The sequence below is a fragment of the Squalius cephalus genome (assembly GCF_949319135.1).
Source record: "Squalius cephalus genome assembly, chromosome: 3".
In the NCBI taxonomy this organism is placed as follows: domain Eukaryota; kingdom Metazoa; phylum Chordata; class Actinopteri; order Cypriniformes; family Leuciscidae; genus Squalius; species Squalius cephalus.
The window spans coordinates 51,219,095-51,241,402 of NC_137124.1; the positions used below are offsets into that span (position 1 = coordinate 51,219,095).

The following is a 22,308-nucleotide window of genomic DNA, read 5'->3' on the forward strand; positions in this document are numbered from 1 at the left end:
CGAACCCTGGAATAGGAGATATGTGACGCATGTTATGTGGGAAAACTCGCACAAAATGTCTGTGTTTTGTTTGGGAGAAAAACTTGCCCGGTCAGTCCTCGAGGCACTACGAGAAATTGACAGTGTGAAAACTCGGATCGCAGTTGGTTCTCTTCTCAATGGATGAGAGTCAAGCGCCTGCGACCCGTTGTTCAGGTCCCGTGGTTGCCATGGTGGCGCAACAGCTTCAATCATGGGGATCGCAAGTCGAGTTCACTGAGGTGGAGCATGAGATGGGTATTCCCCTATATCTCATCCTCTCCACTGACTCTTCTGATCCAAACGAGGATCTAATGCTGTCTGCATCAGATTCTGAGGAGTTAAATGTGGGCATGCATACGGGTGTGTCAGCAGAGTAGTTTTCTCAATCTTCCGCATTTGAGGAGCTGCTTGAGGTTGTGTTCCTGCCAACATGATGATTCAGAGCTACACACAGGCTCATTTCAAATATCGAAAGAATGTCCCTTCTTCAGATCATTTGGCAGCATAGCAGCTATTACAGACCAGCATTTCACTGCGCTTCTGCCCCAGCAACTCCAACTTAAAGGGGTCGGCTATAGAAGCAACACGTCTTCGGCCCTTTCACGACAGCGCCTCCGATGCCACTCTCCTCGGCGGAGGACCCTGATCTTCTTTCACAGGATAGACATCAGCTGAGCTAAGCCAATGCACTCTCTCGCTCCTACCTCCTTGTTCTGGGACTTAAGAGCTATCACCTCCTGCCTGATTTTTTTAATTCTCACCGCTCTATGGTTTTTGTAGTAAGGTATTTTCATACTTTTCCCTCCTCTCCTCCAAACCATTCTGCTCCCATGCTGACAATGAATGTTGCCATGGCTTGCAGCTTTCCATCAGCCTCTCCCTTAACCGTTGCCTCAAATCTGGTTGACATCTTCATCAAACTGCTTCCACAGAGAAGTCATGCTAGCTGCTGGCCATTTGATCTGCCCCCTGCTGAAATTAATGTTGGGGGGATCTTTTTGCAACATGTGGAGGTTCCGGGGCACTATGGGGTCATACTTTAGAGTAGATAGATGCTTATTTCTCCACAAACATTTTGTCAGACATCCAAAAGTAGAGGCCGCTTTCCTCTACCACTTTGAGATCTCATCTTCTAAGGTGGTATTACGTGTACTTCCCAGTGGAAATAAGCATCCAAGATAAGTGAACTTCCCCACATCGAGTTCTATATTATTTAACTGAAAACAATGTTTGTTGGCATTTTGTGACATAGTCATAGTTTTTTCCAAGCTGATTTGATTGTGAGCCCAAAAACATCACAGGGGCATAAGAAACAGTCAAGCAGAGTCTGCTGCTACTCTGTTGAAGATGCGCACAATGCAGCATCATCTGCATATAGAAGTTATCTAATGACAAAATCTGGTGTTTTAGTTCTTGCTCTTTTTTTTTACATCATTTACATCATCCCTGGTCAGAAGAGTGTCTCCTGAGTGATTATCCAATTTATCAAAGGCAGTCTTGAATACATAGGTTAAATACAAGCCAAAAGAGAGGACATAGCCTTGTTTCACACCTCGATTAATATTATTAGGAAATCTGTTAATAGGCCACCATCAAATTGAACTCAGTGTTGCATTTCATTATTAAATTATTTGATAAGTGGTAGAAGGGTGGGAGGGTAGCCAGCCTTTTGCAGGACCATAAAAATAGCTTCTCTGTCAACTGAGGCCAAAACTTTAGTCAGATCTGCATGGGCAATATAGAGTGGCTGATTCTTTTCTCTTGATTTCTCTTGTAATTGTCTCACAGCAAATATCATGTTTGTTGTGAAGCAATTGGGCCGAAATCCACATTGGACCTTAGCTAGCTGTTAAAGGCAAGTCAATAAGATGCAGACCAGGACTTTCCTTGTAATGCTCATCAGTGAGATTCCTCTGTAATTATTGCAGACTTTACGGTCCCTTGTTCTTGTAGAGGGTGGTGATCTTTGCATCCTTGAAAACTTGGGGAACATGCTTAAAGTACCAGATATCCTGTCAAAGCAGGGGCTGAGGCCCAGAGAATGGTGACTCCACCCTTAGGTGGTGGAGTCCATATGGCAGAGGTATGGTCGAGCGGAAGTGGACTTGTTCGTCTCCGAGGAGTCGACCCACTGTCCCCTTTTCACCCTCACTCCTCCAGCTACTTTGGAGCTAGATGCAATGGTACAGACATGGTCGAGGCTTTCCTCCAATAGCTCTGCTCTGCTTTTTTATATATAAATATCATGTGTAAATAATTTATACAGTAGTTACACTATGACCATCATTCCTTATATATTGAATTTACTTGACCGCTAAACCAAGCTTGGTAAAATATAAGCAAACCAGGACATAGCGTTTATCCTCTTGTTCTTTTAAAATATTCACAAAAAAATCTAACCTTTAATTAAAGTAAAATAATTTAAAGATTATCATAAAAAATAATAAACAAAAATAATCAAATTGTTGGCAATATTTTGTGCAACCTCTCTTTTCCTAGATGACAGCTCGGACTCTTCTTGTATAATACGTAAAAAGGTTGATCAACATATAACAGGGGACCTGAGACCGTCAGTCTGTACTCAGTGAACGTGTGTTGGTGTGTGTGTGTGTGTGTGTGTGTGTGTGTGTGTGTGTGTGTGTGTGTGTGTGTGTGTGTGTGTGTGTTTGTTTTCTTTTTCTTGAGGTGTGCTTTGGATCATTGTCCAAGTGGCAGATCCAACCATGTCCCATTTAAGCTTCCTGGCAAAGGCAGTCATGTGTTGATTTAATATCTGTTTATTGTATCTTAACAACTTGTCCATGGCCTATGGAGGAAAAACAGCCCTGTAACATCGAAGCCACACCAAATTTAACAGTGAGGATGAGGTATACTTTTCTGCTGCATGAATATATCTTCCTCTTATAATATGTAGTATATTATGTATTATGTATGTATTTATGCATTTATTTATTTAATTTATGAAAATCACTAGTTTGGTTAAAAGAGTTTAGTCCCATTGAAAGTTATAGTAACATTTACTTAACTAAAATCACTTAAGATTTAATGAACAGCAAATAATAATAATAATAATAACAATAATAATAATAATAATAATAATAATAATAATACGGCAACCCTTTCAAAAAAGTTCTTTCCCATAGTGATTCATGGATTTTGGAATTTGTCACCTTATATTTATTCCCCAGTGAAATATAAGTCACGATTTACCACTAAAGGGTTTGTGATAACTCTGGAACCTAAAAATCGACAAAATAAATGTGAATATACTTCTGTTCGATTTTTATACATTTCAACAGGTGCAATTTTGGCACACATGTTTTGGAGAATTATTTTAGTTCATGTTAGATATTTGAGAATACTTTAAATGCAAGACTAAATAGATAAATGGCCTTTTTTTTCTGGGGGGTTTTCTTATATTCACCAAGTGTGCCAATACTAGTGGAGGGCACTGTACTCCTGCTTATGGTATACAGTTGTAATCAAAATTATTCAACCCCCATTGCAAATCTGGTTTATTGGCAAAATTTACAGACTTTCAGCTGTTTGCAAAATGACCAAATCTGCAGTTTAAAAGCATTGTTTGGGGCACTAGCATCTTGCAACAATGCATTTGTAATCCTCAAAACTGCAGCAGTACCAAAAATGTCCACTAGATGACCATATAATGACTCTAAAAATGTCTGGGTAAATTTAGGACTGAACCCAGGACACCAGACTCCACTTTTGGCTGCTCACCATATGCCCTTTATACAGTTTGTTCTTCCTTTTTTTTAATATTTTGTTTATTACCTCTCTATTTTATTGTGTATTATCTCTGTGGCCTGAAGCCACACCCACAACAAAGTTAAACAGGACAAGAAAGAAGCCTCAGAAGAAAAATAACCTTACAAATTCCCAAAACTGCAACTTGACAGGCTCCAGAACAGTGTTATTTTAATATTGTTCATGTGTTATTGAAGTATAGTGCTGCAGTGATGGTGTATTTTTGTAGGCAGATCTGAAATTTAGCATCATCCTGGTTTCTTCAACAAAAAACAATCACAAGAGGTGATTGCTGATGCATTTTATGTCATTGAATAAAATATGGAAATATCTTGAGCTTGTGTTAACCACAGACCTTATTTCGGATATTTAACCAATAACCCGTTCAAAAAAATCGACTGACTTCAGGGTGATGGAACCGGATATGCTGAAGTGTGAACTTGTTTCTGGCTTTTGGCCTACAAAAATAAGTCATCCCTGCAGCACTCTAATAATTAAAGGGGTTATAAAATGAAAAGGGGTTTTGCTTATTATCATGCCTATTACTAGGATATTGGCTGTTTATACTTATAAAGTACATATTAAAGCTTTATTCTGCATGACATATTCTACATCTGCTCAAAACCTAAACTTAACAACTACCTTACTAACTATTAATAAGCAGTAATAAGGAGTTTATTGAGGCAAAAGTCGCAGTTAGTCAATAGTAAGAATTGGACCCTAATTTAAAGTGTGACCATAATTTTATTTCAGCTTCATTTAGTTTCAGTTTTAGTTAGGGATAACAGCGCAGCTCCAGAAGAGCTTGTGGTTCGTTCATCTGTAAGGTTTCAATAAGAAAATGTATGAAAATTGAATTTACATAATCTATTAAAATAACACATCTTTCTGATAGATATGTTGAACCAACAACAAGAACTCTTGCTCTCCTTTCTTAAAGTAATATTGTCATTTGGGAATCAAACAAAAAGGCTTGTGTGTGTGTGTGTGTGTGTGTGTGTGTGTGTGTGTGTGTGTGTGTGTGTGTGTGTGTGTGTGTGTGTGTGTGTGTGTGTGACACATCGACCAACCCCCCAAATCACTCCTCCCCTACTTCCGTGGTGTTCAGTTAGTTTCAGGGAGGGTCACCCCACATTCTGCTGCCAGATGGCCAAGCCATAGTAGAGTCCTCTTGCTGTAATACTGAATCTGGAGAGCCCTTTCCCAGACCTAGTCATTATAGCACATCACAAGTGAACGACTGCGTATGTATGTGCTGACATGAGTCAGAAGTGATTAGGGTTATGCACACACACAAGCACAAGCACAGAAATACTGCGAATTGCATATTCGCTCTTACAAATAATGTTTCATTACTGGTATCCATGGTTCCATGAAAACCTTTAACATCCACAGACCCTTTCCATTCCAAAAAAGCTTCTTTAGAGTGGAAAAAGATTTTACATTTTTATTTAAAAAAAAAAAATTCACTAAGAAAAAAAAATATCTTTTAAGAATTATTTACAGTATTTTTTTTTCTGGGAAACTCAAAAATGGTTCTTCTATTGCATCATTGCAAAAACACCCTTTTAAAATCTTTACTTTCAGGAATCATTTCTACTCCATACTAATCTAGTCTGTTTAATCATCCATCCAATGGTCTAGAAAAAGGATTACTGTAGCTACAGTGAGGAGGCTGAAGAGCCAGAGGGCAAGAGAGATTCAAGCAAGCGGGTGAAGGAGAGAAAAGACAGGAGGGGGTGGAGAGCAATAGCGTATGCGGGGCGGAGGAAGGGGTCGGCTTTAGTTTGATGTGAATGGGTATTAAAGGCAGCATGCTAGAGAGGGGCAGAAAAAGACGGAGAGCAATCCAACCTGCCCCTGTAAGAACAGCACGATGGGGGCATAGTGAGCTTCTCAGGGCAAGCTGTCAAGGGTGGTTTTTGCATTTCTGCATTGATATTTTTGGGTGAAGGAAAAACAGCCTTCACTGAGGGAGAGAGATCACAAAAATGCTAGCATGAATTGAAGTGTTTATGTGGAACTGAAATGAAAACTAGGAGGTAAGAACCATTTTTGTCTGTACATTTAACTGCACATCTTGCTATACACCCTTAAAAATAGGTTTTCACAGCGATGCCATAGAAGAACCATTATGGAACCTTTAGAACCCTTTAGTGAACAGTTCCCAAAATATCATTTTAATTATCTAAAGAACCTTTTTCCACTATAAAGAACCGTTTGTGTAATTGAAAGTTCCATGAATGTAAAGGTTCTTTATGGAACCACAGATTTCAAGAACCTTTATTTTTAAGCGTGTACATCCCGTTCTGCGTTTGCATGTGTGGTTTGTGTGAAATACAAGTAACAGAGAGACATAGAAGAGGATGTGTCAACACAGTAAAGGGAAACACATTGTGAAGCAGAGGAAGTGATGTCTGAGGTTGAAACTGTGTTCTGCTAGCTTCACATGTCTACACGTCATTGCTGGCTTGCATTCGCATAGATGCACACTCACACACATGCGCGCAGACCGCTGTTCCGGCACAGACACCGAGCCACTGCAGATCTTTGCTGAGGATGTGCACTAGATGATTGACAGAGATTATGGAGACAAAGAATATGAGAGAACTGAGAAAAATAGATTAAAAAGGTAAGGATTTTTTTCCACATTTTATTTTTGATTCATAAAAAAAGAGGTCTGGGACGTTTGATTTGCACTGAAGTTATTTCCGCAAGCTCTGCTGCTGATGGTGTTCAAGGTGGCAAGGAAAATGCAAGATGCACTGTAGCGTCTCTATCAATCTCTTTCTCATTTGTTTGGTAGGGTGGGGGGAAGGGTTGATCTCTGGGCTCTAGGGATACGTTGATAATAGATGAGAATGAAGGGAGTGGAATACAGAGCGATGAAAGAATAGGAAGAACAGAAATCTTAAAAATGCACAACAAAGGGTACGGCTGCATGGCTTTTCATGGCAGCACTTGACCCTGTGCAGTTGACGTAAAATGTGGATAATTGCACAATGGCATCTTGCACATTGTCACATTTATTAGGCTGTGATGTGGTGATGCACTGAGTCCTTTCTCTTCCTCTGCCTTCTCAGGTGCTACAATAACACATGTGCTTGTTGGGTTCATTTGATTGTTTTTGCCCAGAGGTCAATCATTACTTATAAATAATCTACAGTATGTGAAGCTGAATCTGCTTCAGAGTAGATAAGGACCCTTCCCTTGTAAAAAAAAAAACTATTTATAGAATTGCACGTTATTACAATTAAATTAAAAAGCTATTATAGTTTAAATTTATATTAAATGCAATTAGTTGAACTTAAAGGGGTGGTATAATGCCCCTTTTTACAATATGTAAAATAAGTCTCTGCTGTTCCCAGAGTGTGTATGTTAAGTTTTAGCTCAAAATACCCCACCGATAATTTTTTACAGCATGTTAAAATTGCCCCTTTTTGAGGGTCAGTAAAAACGTGTCGTTTCGTGTGTGTCTCTTTAAATGCAAATGAGCTGCTGCTCCCGGCACAGAGGGCGGAGCTTCAAAAGCTTGTGTGTGTGTGTGTGTGTGTGTGTGTGTGTGTGTGTTAGCAGCAAACTCTTCTGCCTTTTATGTTTAAACTGGAGTTGGACAATGATGGACAGACTCAAGAAGCAGTGACAACATGTAGAATCCAACAGGACGTTTCTGAATGGTTAGTTGATGTATGTTGCTGATATGGTGTTAACTATCTTCAGTTAGCATATTCTGTCATAATAATCTATAAAATCGCTTGTGTTGGAACTGTTGTAAGATGCTTACAGAGTGACATGCTATTGCATTTGTGTTATACTGTACTGCACGTGAAAAGACGGATGCGAAATCTTGATCAGACTCACAAATGTGCTCTACTACAACAACTCTTCCTCTTCTCAACATGGACTGCGTGTTCCCGGGGGCAGGGTTTATGTTAATGTTAGGGTTAGTGATGTCACTGTGTAGTCCTTACAAGCCGTTTGTTGTAGTCCTTAAAAAACGATTTCTTTAAAAGCAAATATCTCCCTTTGCTTTGAACTTTAAGCGTTGTAACTTTGCAGATGTTGTTTATGCTCAAATAGCAACATTACACACTAACGTTAGAAAAGTGAAATCATAATCAACCACCCCTTTAAGTTGTGCTTTTTTGACCCACTTAAGTACGACTTAAGTACATCTTTAATTACCTCTATTGTCTTTGAAATATGGTTAAAGTGTACTGCTGAATGTATTGGTAAACTAATGTATTTTCTATTGAAACTTGTATGTTATGTATTTAAATATGTTTGTAATGATGAAGTTACAATTTACAACAATTAGAAAATTTTAACTTTAAGTGTAATATCAATAACACCCTGCAGTTGAAATTATTATCAAACGTGATTTAGTATGTTAGTCAACACATCAAAATAAGTGTACTTATTTAAAGCACAAATAAGACAAAATATTATAAAAATAGATTTAAAATGTATTTTTAAAATAAAACGTAATTAATTTGACATTTACAAAGTGCATTTTTAAAGTGTACTTGAGTGTGTTTAGAAACATTCATTAAAGTGTACACCTAAGTGGCCTATTATTTCATTAATATAATATTATTAGCAAGTATACAGTATTTTAAATATATATTATTATGATTTGAAGTACACTACAAGTGCATAGGCTATTCAATACAATTAAGCATACTTCTTTTTCACAAAATAATCATTTTGGTAATGAAAACCTATGAAGGTTTTATCCTTTATCTGGGCTGCATTATAAATGTCGGAATGTATCACTATAATTGAAACTGTTGGCTTAAGTTTTCTTATAATATTGCTCTACTGCCATCTTCACTTTTAGTGTTTAGGCCTACAGTTGCACCAGGGAAGCTGGTCATGTATTATGGCTATTCAGCTATGTGATGTTGAGATACAGAGGCCTTAGTTTGTGAATGTACAAGATATGTATCCATTTTCAGACTAGTCTCATTGTTTATAAGTAGGCATTCGTATATAACGTATAATACATATTTAATAAACTTTTTTGTACATTTGGGTAGATGCTGAAACAAGGAATATGGGTGTACTGACAGCATCTAAAATGTAAACAGTATTACTGATACAGAACAGTAAAATATTTATGAATTGTTTAAATCATATATAGTTACATTTTTGCAGTTTTAAAGATATTTTAGATCTCTTAACCTTATCCCCAAACCTAAACAAAACCAAAAAGTTTGTGTTCGTTGTTGTTGTTTCAATACACCATTATGTAGATGTATCTATCTCTAAACCTAACCAATGTTCTAAAAAATATAGTATAAAGATAAATGTACAGACGGACAAGTGTAATCACAATAATTTATGGAATTATCCAAAAATGGCAAAAAAGTTGTACCAAAGTATACATGTGTGGCATTTAAAAATATATACATAATGGTTAAACAATTACAGAAATTGTGTTCATTTCAAGATTTGATAGTGTTGTTTTGTTTAAAATGATGCAATCTTTGAAACGATCTAGCACCAGAAGTCACACAGAACAGAATGAAACGTTATAATTACAAGATAAATGAGTCAACTGTGATAAATAAATGTGACTGAAAACATAATCTCATTGATCATAAATACTGTAGAATCAACTGATTAATTCCATGAATTAAATATTCTTAGATTAAACATAAGATTTAAACGTTTAGATGTTGTCGATGTCAATATTTTACATTTTAGGGTCTATGCAAACATACATAAATGTATGTGCGGTAAAATATATACAAATATACCATGAGATCATGTTGCCATTGTATATGTACTTAGACAGATACAGACTTACAGACATACACTATCATGTCTGATGAAATATTTCTCAGGCAAATAATAATGCAAGAAAAACAAAACATCATTCAACATTAGTATGTGTATGTCTTAGCATTTCCTTGGTGCAAAGAGCCGAAAATCAATAAAAGTGCTGTGAGTGTCTGTGGGAAACTCAGAGCTTAATGCCACGCACACCAACTGCTGTGTGAAATAACGCCATCAAAGAACAGCAGAGAAATGCAAGAAAATGTTGAAATTCTGAAAACAAAAATGTAATGATCAGTTTTGGCAAAGACTAACAAACTTCTTTGCTCAGACATATGAAAGTGTGAGGTAATGACAATGACCACCCAAAAGTGGATGAATACATTCTGTAATTTTATTCCATTACACTTCTGCTGCCCTGCTCTAACTTGCAAGTGAAGCTAAATATAGTGTAATGTTAAAATGGAACACTTAAATATTAAATGCTTTGACCTAAATGATGGGAAGCTATGTTGATGTAGATGCAGGTCCTAATGCTCTATATATTTCCTAAGAGCTATAGTAAGGAAGACAGATCACATTATCATTTAAGAAGCCACACAAATATCCCACAATGTCTGGGATGTGTATATATAGGCCAATAAACATCTGTTTATTTCTGTCATCCTTTGGCTGTGCTACAGTATATGATCACGCTATCATTCATTCAAGTGCTATTAAACCCTTCAAGCATAAGATGCAAAAGAAAAAAGCTCAAATCTGAACTGGTGCAGCTCTCTGTGAACAAACACCTGAAATGCACGCACAGTGCTGCATTGAGTTCTCTTTCGCACTTGGACGGACAACTTCCTGTTGAAAAACACCTTCCACCTTAGTTGAAAAGTGATACATTGACGTAAAGAATTGTGAGAAAATATGATGTGTCAGATCCGAGTCATGTGAGTCAGGTCTTAGTGACATGAGTCTTATAAACCTGCAGCTGTCTGACATTAATGTTAATTTAAAAACAAAAGACAATAGAAAATCACTCATATAATTATCATATAATTTATGCAGTGAAGACCATGCAGTGTTTGATTAGCCTATTCAATTTCTGCATATTTACCTACCTGAAAATCTTAAAACACTGGTTACATGGGCCAAAAACAATGTTTTTTTGTGCATTTTAGCAGGGCATGTACAAATCTGAACTGGCCCACATTTTTTAAAGCCTATTAAATGTTAAAATTGATAGCTTTTACCGTAATGTTGAATGGGTATAATTATATATTATTATATTAAATGGGGGGGCTCCATACATCAGTATCAGTACTGGTATTAGTGATACTGGCCTTCATTCATATACTTTGTAAAAAGATGCCATTAAACAAATACTTTTTTGTTTCTAAATTATTTTGGATATTCAATGTGAAATTATTACAATATAAAATATATTAAAAATGTAAGTGTTTATTTAATATATTTAATATGAGGTGCAAATTATCGCAATTAGCTAATTAATTAGCTTTTTTTTTTTTCAAGAATAAATCATTTAAGATAAATACGGAAATATTCTATTAAAAAAAAAAAAAAAACAAGAACTATCCATTTTGATTTCATGGTGACTTTATTTATAGAGAGTCTGACCATGCAGATAGGCAATTCAAGAATAAATCATTTAAGATAAATACGGAAATATTCTATTAAAAAAATAAAATAAACAAGAACTATCCATTTTGATTTCATGGTGACTTTAATTATAGAGAGTCTGACCATGCAGATAGGCAACAGACTAACACGCACATGGTAATCCAGTTGCACATCTTTCACCGTCCGCATTTTGTTTTTAATAAATCACTCTGGTTGATGCAATGTGATTAATATTCATGATTGAGAATATTCATTATATAAAACATTTTACATTGTGTCAGAGTCATAGCCTATGGACAAAGCTCCGTCAAATATCGCAACAGCACTTTGTGTTTGAGTTCGGACTCATGATCTCTTCCCTATCCCACTTCCTATTGTTTCCCGTCTCTCTTCAACTGTTTTCTCAAAAGCAAAAATGTAACAATAAAAAATATATATATATATATATATATATATATTTTACATCTAAGTAACTTTTAGCATCTTCTTAATCTCGGGTCTTGTTATTATTGGTCCTTTTCATTCACAGAAGCAATGAATGACCAATAATGTATTAAGCCCCACCACCATTAAGTTCTGTTTAATATGAAAAATATCCATTCTCATTAATTCATGAATGCCTGATTGACTTATGTTTTTTAAACATCAAATTAAATCCTATATTAATGTATCTTTTTCAAAACTCACTTAAAACTGTGTTGTATTATGAAGAGAGGCTGGTGAGATTTAAAACTCACATTCAGGAAATGTCTTTAAGATGTTTTTGACTCATAGTGTAAGATGTTTGTACTCAGTAGATGCTTTCCAGATGAAGAGCTCTTTGACCGACATATTGGAAATGTCTATTCCGTCAAATCTTTGAGAATGTGAGAAAGAGTTAATCGGGATGAATATTTGCTCTGTCCATTTTTTCGCATTTATTGTGTAAATTGTTTAATCACTGTACTATTTTTTTTAAATGTGCTTAAAACTAGAGGGCTCGGCTTACCTCTAGCTCATTAATATTAATTAGGCCAAGCAAATGGGCGCTCTAGGAAGGTCATATCAAGCAATGTCTGCATGGTCTAAGGTCTAAGGCTGTCTGAAGAAATATTGTTTACCAATATTACCACATGCATTAACTCTCAAAATAAAATAATAAAATAAAAGAGCAGATGAATATGTTATTTCTTTACTAATGTATGATAACATATGCTCTTAAAAATAAAGTTTCTTAATTGAAGTTGAGGGTTCCACAAAGAACCGTTAACATCTATAAACCTTTCCATTCCATAAAAGGTTTTTTAGAATGGAAAAGGGTTCTTTAGATTATTAAAATGTTCTTCACAGCATGAAAAAGTGTCTTTGTGGAACCCAAACCAATGACATCATTGTGAAAACCTCATTTTCTGATCTTTATTTCAAAGAGTGATATTCTAAATTTATATTAGTTTAAAAAAAAAAGAGTAAGATGAGAGGAGAATGTAAAGTAGGAAAAGATGCAGTCGCAGGTGCAAAGACATTGGTATGGACAGAGTGGACAGTGTAACAGAAGTATAATGGATGTAGTGATGGAGGAAGGCTCCTCACTATATCCTTTCTTGTGTGAGTGTGTCTCTCTGTGTGTTTCATTAGAACAGTTGTTCTTCCTGCCTTGGGCAATAAGTCCCATTTCTGTAGACATCTTAAACATACACACATACATGAGGACATATACCACAGACCACTACTGTTTTATATAAAGCTAGCTATAATTAGGCCTAGCCATAATAAAGAAGTTAGGCATTTGTAAAAAAAATAATAATAAAAAACATTATTTACTTTGATTATGAATCAAGTCATCACCAGACTGCTCCAAAGGGAGGCTTTTTTCATAAACCTGTATACACACGATTTGGTAAAGGGAACATATACTGTTCGCCCATGTGAAATAATTTAGTGCACTTAATTGTATTGAATGTGCACATGTAGTTAAAATCTTTAAAAGTATATTTTGTTTTTACAACAGCAAAAAACTGTACTTTAAGATAATTTAATATTCATAAAAATAAAAGGCCATATACACTTTCATGGCTGCATGTTCTTAACACACTAGAGGGTGCACTTTGTAATAATGTCAGATTAATACATTTTAAATCATTGTTTTAATAAATTTTAGTCGTGCTTTAAAGAATCACTATTATGTTGAAGTGTTGACTAACATTCTTGATTATAATTTGTACTAAATAAATGTACTAAACTTCTTATAATAAATGTACTAAATTGCCACCTTATTACATGTGTGAATAGAAATGTATTTAAATGCATGACATACAAATTCAAATAGAAATGTATTAAAGTATATGTTATTTGACCATAAATGCTTGACAGCACACTGTTCAAAGTTAAATTACATATACTTAAGTCCTACTCAATTCAAAAGTTCAAGTTCAATTCAAAAGTGAAGTGAAGTAAAGTGTATTATTTCAATAATAAGTCTTTTTTTTAAAAAGTATACAACTTCTTCTTTTCAATGGCACACATGCAACAAATGGACAGAGGAAGTCACCTGAACTCAACAACCAAACAATGGTAGCATAAGGAATAAAATACTCTCATTTGAATTACTCAACTTAATTCCATTGTGTTGTTTTGTCAAACAAGTTCCTCTTCCTCTTTATACAAACACAAAACTCATAATAAAACACTTGCCATTTCAAATGCAGCCAACAGATTTAACAGCTTAACATTCTGCATCTATCAACTGCATAATTTGTTACATTTATCTTCTCAAATGAGAAGTGTGGTTATGTCTGATGGATCTCCTATCTATGTCTTTGTATACTTTTCACATCATTTCAACCTTTTGAACCAAGTTGTAAACTTCCTGCTTGAGGTTTTGTTTTTGTTCTCAAGTTTGCGATGGGGGAGGAGCAAAAACTTTGCTTTTTTAAAGCATATCCTGAATGTGGCCTGATGGTTTGCACATGAATAACTGAATAATGTTTTAGTCAACCTCTTTGTCCTTCCAAGATTATGGTTATTTACTTTACTCATTTTTGTCAGTCCTCTGCTATTGTTGTCGAGCAACCATATTTTTCACACTGAACACAAAATAGCATTTATTTTTTATTTAGTGTTCAGTGTCATATGCTAAAAATACAGTGTTGCCTCAAGCACTATAGGGTGACCTTGCACAAGTACCAGGGGAACGTGGGACAGCAAATGTTTTACTTGGGTTGTTCTCTAAGCACAGAGAAATGAGATTCAACTAATGAACCACACAATATCAGGAAACTTGAAAAAGTGAAAAAGAAGCGTACTTAATTACACTGAATGAGTACTTCAAATCTTAATTAAATAAAAGGCCACTTAAGTGTACTTAAAGAGTACACTTTCTTGATTATGTTTCTTAACACGCTTCAGTACTCTTAAAAGCTTATGGTAATAATGTAAAATTAAATGTTTCACTTTAAAGTAAATTTTAAATCATTATGTATGCTTTAAAGAAGTACACTTAGTTTATTGTGTTGACTACTAAAGCACATGTAAAATACTTTTATACTGTATACTTATATATTTAAAATCATTTTAACTGTAGTTTTTTATTCAATAAATAGTTATTATATACATAGTTCATATATTTTAAATGCACCAAATTATGCAAAATGTGCAATTATGACATAGCCTACAAGTTGCAAAAGAAATTGCGTTAAAGTATATTTTAGTTTACCATAAATGCATCTCGGTACATTGGGCAGTTCACTTTAACCATATTTCGAAGACAACAGAAGTGATGAAATTACATTCAAAGATATACTTAAGTCCTATAAGTGGGTCAAAAAAGCACAATAGCATTCAATTAATTGCTTTTAAAAGGAATTTAAACTAAAATATAAGCACTTAAGTGACTGAAAACATTGCATTCAGTTTACACTTAAGTACATTCTTTTAAAGTGTATTAATTTCATAATAAGTGCTCATTTTAAAAGTATACTAAAGTGTACTTCTTCATTTCTCCCAACTGAAATTTTAAAAATAAATCTATAATGTGACTTGTCAAAAAGTGTCCTAAGTAGCTTAACTTGCCTCAGGTTAGGGTTGAGACATGTCAATGTGTAAGTGGGGTAATCTGGGGTAAGTTGAATAAATTATTAAATTATATATGAATAAACCAAAACATAATTGCAATTCTTGTTTTCAAAAAGACAGTGTTGGATTCCATAATTCAGCTATAAAAGGATTCATACTCAGGATGTTGTAATGTTTTAAGTGGTGAAACTATTCTCTTTCAATATTTTGGTTAAGTAGTGAATATCATCAATCAAAAGCATTGCCAATATAGATTTTATTTAACTCACCGCTGTAGAGATCAGTCTTTTTTTTTTAAATAAAGATCAATATGAGCTAAATAATTCACAGAACATCTTGAGTAAGATATCGACTTGCAGTGACAGACTGACATGAAGTACTGTATGCTGGAGGAAGCAACACACAATAATAAAAACCATGCATATTTTGAAAAGGATCATTTATGGAAAATCTCTCTTTTTGTTTATTTTTAAAATGGTAAACTTATGAGGAGAACTGTATTCATGAAGTCAGAGATCCTCTCATAAACTGAATCCAACCCCAAGTGATCACAGGAGATGCATTTGAGACACATGTGATAAATGTCTTGGTTAACAACCTGTGATTGTATCACACAAAACGCATGTTAATACCAGGTGTAAACACAGCCATTAGACAAATGTGTTTAGCTTATCCACACGAAAAACATAATAAAAGAGTATTATGGTGGAGATGAAAGCAATGATATATGCACAAAAAAAAAAAAAAACGTATTTAAAAGGAACAAACCTATAACTGACAAAAATGAGCAAACAGTATTCAGCATTGTATGAGAGCTTATATATTAAAAAGTGCATATGATGTGAGCATGGAGGAAACAAAGTGGAGAGAAATTACACATAGACACGGAAGTTTAGTTCACCTTGTTCTAGGCCATGCAGGATGGTATGACAGTTTCATCCTCTCAGCCTACACAAAGGTCAACTGGCATTTCACATCACTTCCTGTCAAACAGGAAGCAGACCCTATAATAAGGGTGACGGTCAAAATTAAACTGCCTCTCTGAAACAACCTCACTACATTCCATACTACATTTACTCTGCTTTCCATTGTTCAATCTACAATTTTGTGTGTGTATGTGTGTGTGTGTATATATATATATATATATATATACACAGGGCTTGAAATTAACATATAATACTTAATATTTAACACTTAAAATAATTAATATATAATACAGTTTTCAGTTGTAGTCTTTTAAAAAATGCATCTGAAATAATACACTAAGTGCAATGTAGTGTTCTCAAAAATACAGATTTTTCGATTTTTCTTCTGGTACTCATTACTACCAATACTCATTTTCCATAGAATAGATAATGCTTTCTCGCTTTCTCTGCCCTGTTTACACCTGGTATTCAGATGCGTTATGGTCGATCGGATCACAAGTAGACAAGAGGCACATTCTCGTTTACACCTGGTGTTTTAACCCGTCTCTTTTGTCCACTTTCAACCACTTCTGTCCTGATTTCTTTGAGGGGAGGGTCTATGAGAGGGTAAATATATGGGTTTTTATTAGATCTTTTGATCTAATGGACAAAATAAGCTTGCACAATTTATGAAAGTGCCCGGAGACAACGAAAAAACATACGGAGAGCAGCAGCTTTCGTTTCTGCACTGATAGCCGCAAGACCATGCTGAACGAAATCAGGAATGGTGAGAGAACATTGTGCTTGGTACGTTTTTTTGTCTTCAAAACAAACTTGGATCTTCAGCTGACCAAGTCTAAATCTCATCTGGCTAGCGCGCTTCCCATAATGTTTATACATTAGGTCAGTAGGCGGAGAGTAGGCGATCTTTAGTGGCTGTTTGAAGGCATTCGACCACATGAGCCTTTCCAATACGCAATCCGGTCGAATGCGTTTTTGACCACCTCTGGAAGTGGTAGAAAGTGGACAAGCTCAAAATGTTTTAGAGTCCTCTTACACATGTATTTAGCGTCGTCCACTTGAATCCAATCGACCAAAACGCATCCTAATACCAGGTGTAAACAGTGAGTTGACACACACAAACCCTCACTCACTCGTTTCACTTGCTTTGGATGAATATTGTATGTGTTACAGGGCTTGAATTTTGGTGTAGGATTGCACGTACTGCACATAATTTGACTCATTCCCGCAAATTTTGTGCTCACAGCCAAAGTGTGCACACATAAAACCGCCTCTCAGTACTAAATTTAGTTTGTTTTCGCTGCTTATTGCGCTTAAACAGGCAAATACACACAAAAAAACTGTCAAAATGCAGGTTTTGGCGAGTATTCACATAAACGCATTCAGTTATGTTTTAAGTGAACATAAACAGTTCAGAAAGAACTCACATGACAGTATAACTGGCCAAATGCGGGTGGATTTCAGCAGTGGCGTGTAATGGGTCCGTGCGTCAGGTCTTAAAGTTACAGCAGCCTAATTTAACTGCTGCCAAATTAAGAGATTACTACTTTGCATTCCCTTAGTCAACAAATCCTCAGTAAATGCTGTGAGTGTTTTTAGAATTTTCAGTAATCAATTCAGCTAGCTAAAGTTTAAATTAAATTTTATTTCAACCTATAACTTAAAGGTGCATTGTGTAATATTTAGGAGGATCTGTTGACAGAAATGCAATATCATATACTATACATAACTATGTTTTCAGTGTTGTATAAAGACCTTACATAATGAACAATATGTTTTTATTACCTTAGAATGAGCAATTTCTATCTACATTCATCACGGGTCCCCTTACATTGAAATAGCCATTTTGCGCCACCATGTTTCTACAGTAGCCCTAAACAGACAAATGCGTTTCATCATGTTGTTCTTCGTGCAAAGAAGCCAGCTAAAGTCAGCAAATAAAACACTGACACAATGATGAACCAGTAACAATAATAGGTTACACTTTATTTTAAGGTGTCATTGTTACAGTGTAATTATATATTTAAATACTGAGTAATATTAATTAACTACATGTACTTACTATAGGGTTAGGATAGGATTAGAATTTGGTTGAAGTTTGGTTGAGGGTTAGTTGCATGTAATTATGCATAATTTACTGTTATTACTATGGTAAGTACATGTAACATATGTAACAAGGACACCGTAAAATAAAGTGTTACCCAATAATATTCACAATAACATATAGTTTTACTGAATAAGTAAACCTAATTTCTTAATTTACCTTTGTAAAGAAACCTCATTGCTTTACTGGCTATTCTCTGCTGTCTCAGACGATGACATATTTTCCTGTCGGCCACCGTAACTTCTGTTGGTTGCAATTCGCAAGGTCATTTACATTTTGGATAAGAGCATATTGTAACTTGTAACTTGTCATTGCAGATGAAAGTCTTGGTTTCTATTTTAACCTCTGTTCCCTGATGGAGGGAATGAGACGCTGTGTCGAGTACTGACACTAGGGGGTCGCACCCCGGTCGGTAAACTCATGTCTTCCCCTAGCCTAGGCCGAGCTCCGTCTCTGTCACCAGTCACTGTGTTTGTAGTGTGCTACTTCCCGGTTGGTTAGTCCATGCGATGTATTCTCCACAAACCTATCCTCGGCCAGGATGTGGCCTCCGTAGTGTTCTTTCTCCTACCAAGGAGGAAGAGCACTTCTCTAGTGCTAACGTCTCAATTTTTTTTTTTGTTTTTTTTTTTATGAGAAAAGGTCAAAAGACTGACTGAAGCGACCTATTCCCATTGTAATAGGGTTGTCCCATTGTCCTTTCTGTCCCGGTGTTGTTCGATGGACTACATGGCTTACGTGGCGTGTTGGGAAGGTTACGATGTTGCAAGTGCACTTGTTACCCGGCAAGCTACTGGTCTGCACCACCGAAACCTTGTAACTCGTTTCAGCTGTTGTGGTGCTTTCCATTGGGACCCCTAGTGTGAGTACTCAACACAACGTCGAAGTGACCTCCTGTCACATCACTGAACTCCTCGCTGAATGGCTGGCACACGCTCTCTGCTCGTCAGCACAAACCTGAAGGAGTGGATGCACACCATCTCCTTTTATACCCGTAAGTCCAGGGGAGTGGCACATGCGAATTCCACTCGCCAATTCTGATTGGCTTTTTTTCAAAATTTCAGAGGTGTTTGGGGCTTCCACGTGTAAGTACCCGACACAATGTTGAAGTGACTGACAGATAGGGAGCATGTATTTCCATTAGGTGCATTTGGATGCTGCATCAAAACCTTCAGTAAGGACAATATTCAAGCCCTCAATACTGAAATTGTTTAAGCCTTTTCTCTGTTTAATCCCTCACTGCAAATAGGGAATTTAAAACTGTAAGAAACACTGTGCATCTTAGCAAGCTGTGTATTGTGGCAACTTGATATGGTTTAAGTGTTTTACATATAGGCCCCTATGGGCCATTGCAATTTAAAAAAAGCATAACATAACAACAAATCCTCAGTAAATGCTGTAAGTGTTTTTAGAATTTTCAGTAATCAATTCAGCTTATATAGAAATAAAGTTATTTTATTTCAACCTATAACGTAAGAATTAGTTTCAAGTCCGTTTACAAATTATAGGCCTAGATATAGCTTTTAAATCCATAAAAAAAAATCTTTATTTTATTTATTTTTAATTGAGATATTCCAAGAGCCTCTGAGAGCTTTTTTGGTTTGTGCCCAGAGATTTGTCATGTGTGTTTCCACAGATTTGCCAGTGAAAAAATTAGGCTATTCAGTCAACTGACCCTATAAGTTGAGTGGTAGATCTTTCATCCTAAATCAAATATAGCTTTTAACCAAACAGAATAAAAAATTTGCCCTGTTGCAAATGCAAATGTTCTTAAACAGCATTGAAAATTATTGTCTCTTTATATGTACATGTATACATTTACATGTATAAAAATGCTGTTGACTAAACAATATTAAATAGAATAAATTTGCTTCCTTTCTCTCTTGTTAACATAGGCCTATATGTTCTCAACAGATACTTATCGAAGTATTACTCGCTCAAACCATAAAAGGCCTAGGCTACATAAGTTAAAACGCTACTTTGCTCTAGTTGGGGTTGTGGGAAAGTGGAAAGTTTTAACAGAGACCGTTAAATTTGCATCTATTTTCAGCTACCAATTAATCATGCTTGAACCCACATTAACAGGTGATGCACTTGGAAGTGAAAACAGTTGAGAGAATACAGGCTGCAGGATAATCATATTGACACTATTAAATATTTAGGATGTTTGATAATGCATCCTAAATGTTTTATGTAGTGTAAACATAAATGACTAAAAAAGAAACATGCCACATGAAAAAGGCCCAATTGATTAGACTGTACCAGAGGACCTGAGTGGGTTGATGAAAGCCTTGTGCAAATGTGTCTCAGATGATTATACCATCAAAAGTTGTACTAAATTGTCTAATGTCAGAAAATTGGAAGTGAAACTGACACATATATATGTGGAGTGATTGGGGTCTCAGTTCTTACTCTTATCAGAAAGAGGAAACGGACGAAATTAAAGAAATAACCAAATTCACACAACACCGTTCACACAAAATGTTTCAGTTACTACTTTACAATATATGACGGAGAATCACTGGGAATTCTGGTTCTGCTGCATTTGCTCAGTGTGCGTTAGCCCCTAAATCTGGAGGAAAAAGTCGTCTATTTCAAGAAAGGAGAGTGTGAAATAAGATCAGGACATGTGTGAGAGTGTATGTGTGTGTGTGTGTGTGTGTGTGAGAGAGAGAGAGAGAGAGAGAGAGAGAGAGAGAGAGAGAGAGAGAGAGAGAGAGAGAGATGAAACCGTCAAATCCTCGTCGTTCACCTTTAAAATACATCACCGCAGTGCTCGCGTATTAGAGCTTCACTGGCGCGCGCATCGGAAGGGCTCGCTGCACCACTGCACCTGTTCTCGAGGTTGCAAATCACAGGAAGTCGCTGTGCAAAAACGGCATATTCGTCGAGCTAGGTTTAGCATAAAAGACGTCAGTTCGACAAGAATTACGCGAGGGGAAAGAGAGACTAGACAGCTGTCAGACATCGCTTTGTTGTTGGTGAGTTTCATTCGACACCGCTATTTTTAATGCGAGTGACACCAAATGCCACTGATGTAACCGGCATTAAGACAGTAGCAGCGTCCTGTTAGTGAGAAAGGATGTGCTCGTTTGCTTCTTTGTTCATTCGGTTACTTCGTCCTGTTCCGCTTGGCATGTAGCAGCCAATGATTCATATCGTGCGAGCTGCCTTTGTTGTTATTATGAAATTAAACTGCTTACCTAAACACTCATTTTATTGTAAAGAGATCATATTTGTGAAATAATAATAATTATAGGCTATAGATTTGTTTTAGCGTAGACGAGTCTGTTAAGAGGCAGGCAGATTAAACTGCATTCACACAGCTCTCACTGCACATCCACACTGCCCTCTTTTTAGCGACATTTGGATGAAATGTATAGTGCATGGATGCTCATAAGAAAGAAACGGCACATCAGCACAAAAACGATGCTGAGAAAGACATGATATAGCCTACTCAGGGGCGGTTCTAGGGTCAGTGGATATGCAGGGTTTATCCCAGACATCTGTGGATATACGTGTAGAGCCATCCATTGAGTAGGCTAAATGTTGGAACATGATGGGGCCTTTAGCTAGGCTACTTTATATGTTAAAGGTTTTTTTTTTTTTTTTTTTTATTAGGTCCAAACACTAAACATTACTGGAGTTAAGACTAAACAGTCTTAACAGAATTTTCAGGGTAAAAAAAATGTTGGGTTTAACAAACTTTGCGAAGTTCATGGCATAATAAATGTGGTTTTTTTTTTTGTTTTTTTTTTGCAAGAACCCCAAATGGCCTCACTTGTATATCAGCTGTATATTTTGCTTTGTTTATGAAATACTGGTTGCTTTTTACATCTGACCAAAACGCTAACAAATTTTTCTAGTGCAGGGCTTTGCACAGACATTTTGGGGGGCGGGTGCTCAAGTTAGTTACTGTAGAACACATTTAAATTACTTTCATAATTATTTATTTTTTTATTTATTTAAATCAAAAATAAATATTTATTTTGTTGGCATTATGCTGAATTGGTAAATGAGCAAAATCATTGT

General features: G+C 35.9%; 1 protein-coding gene across 4 annotated transcripts in view; it reads left to right on the plus strand.

Moving 5' to 3' along the window:
• The first annotated feature begins 6,261 nt into the window (after positions 1-6,261).
• The window catches only part of sipa1 (signal-induced proliferation-associated 1), a 55,470-nt gene continuing 39,423 nt past the window's right edge, over positions 6,262-22,308 (plus strand). For all 4 annotated transcript variants that reach the window (XR_013820652.1, XM_079867272.1, XM_079867270.1 and 1 more), the window contains exon 1: positions 6,262-6,418. The gene's annotated coding sequence lies outside the window, so the exon portion shown is untranslated. The remainder of the gene's footprint in view (positions 6,419-22,308) is intronic.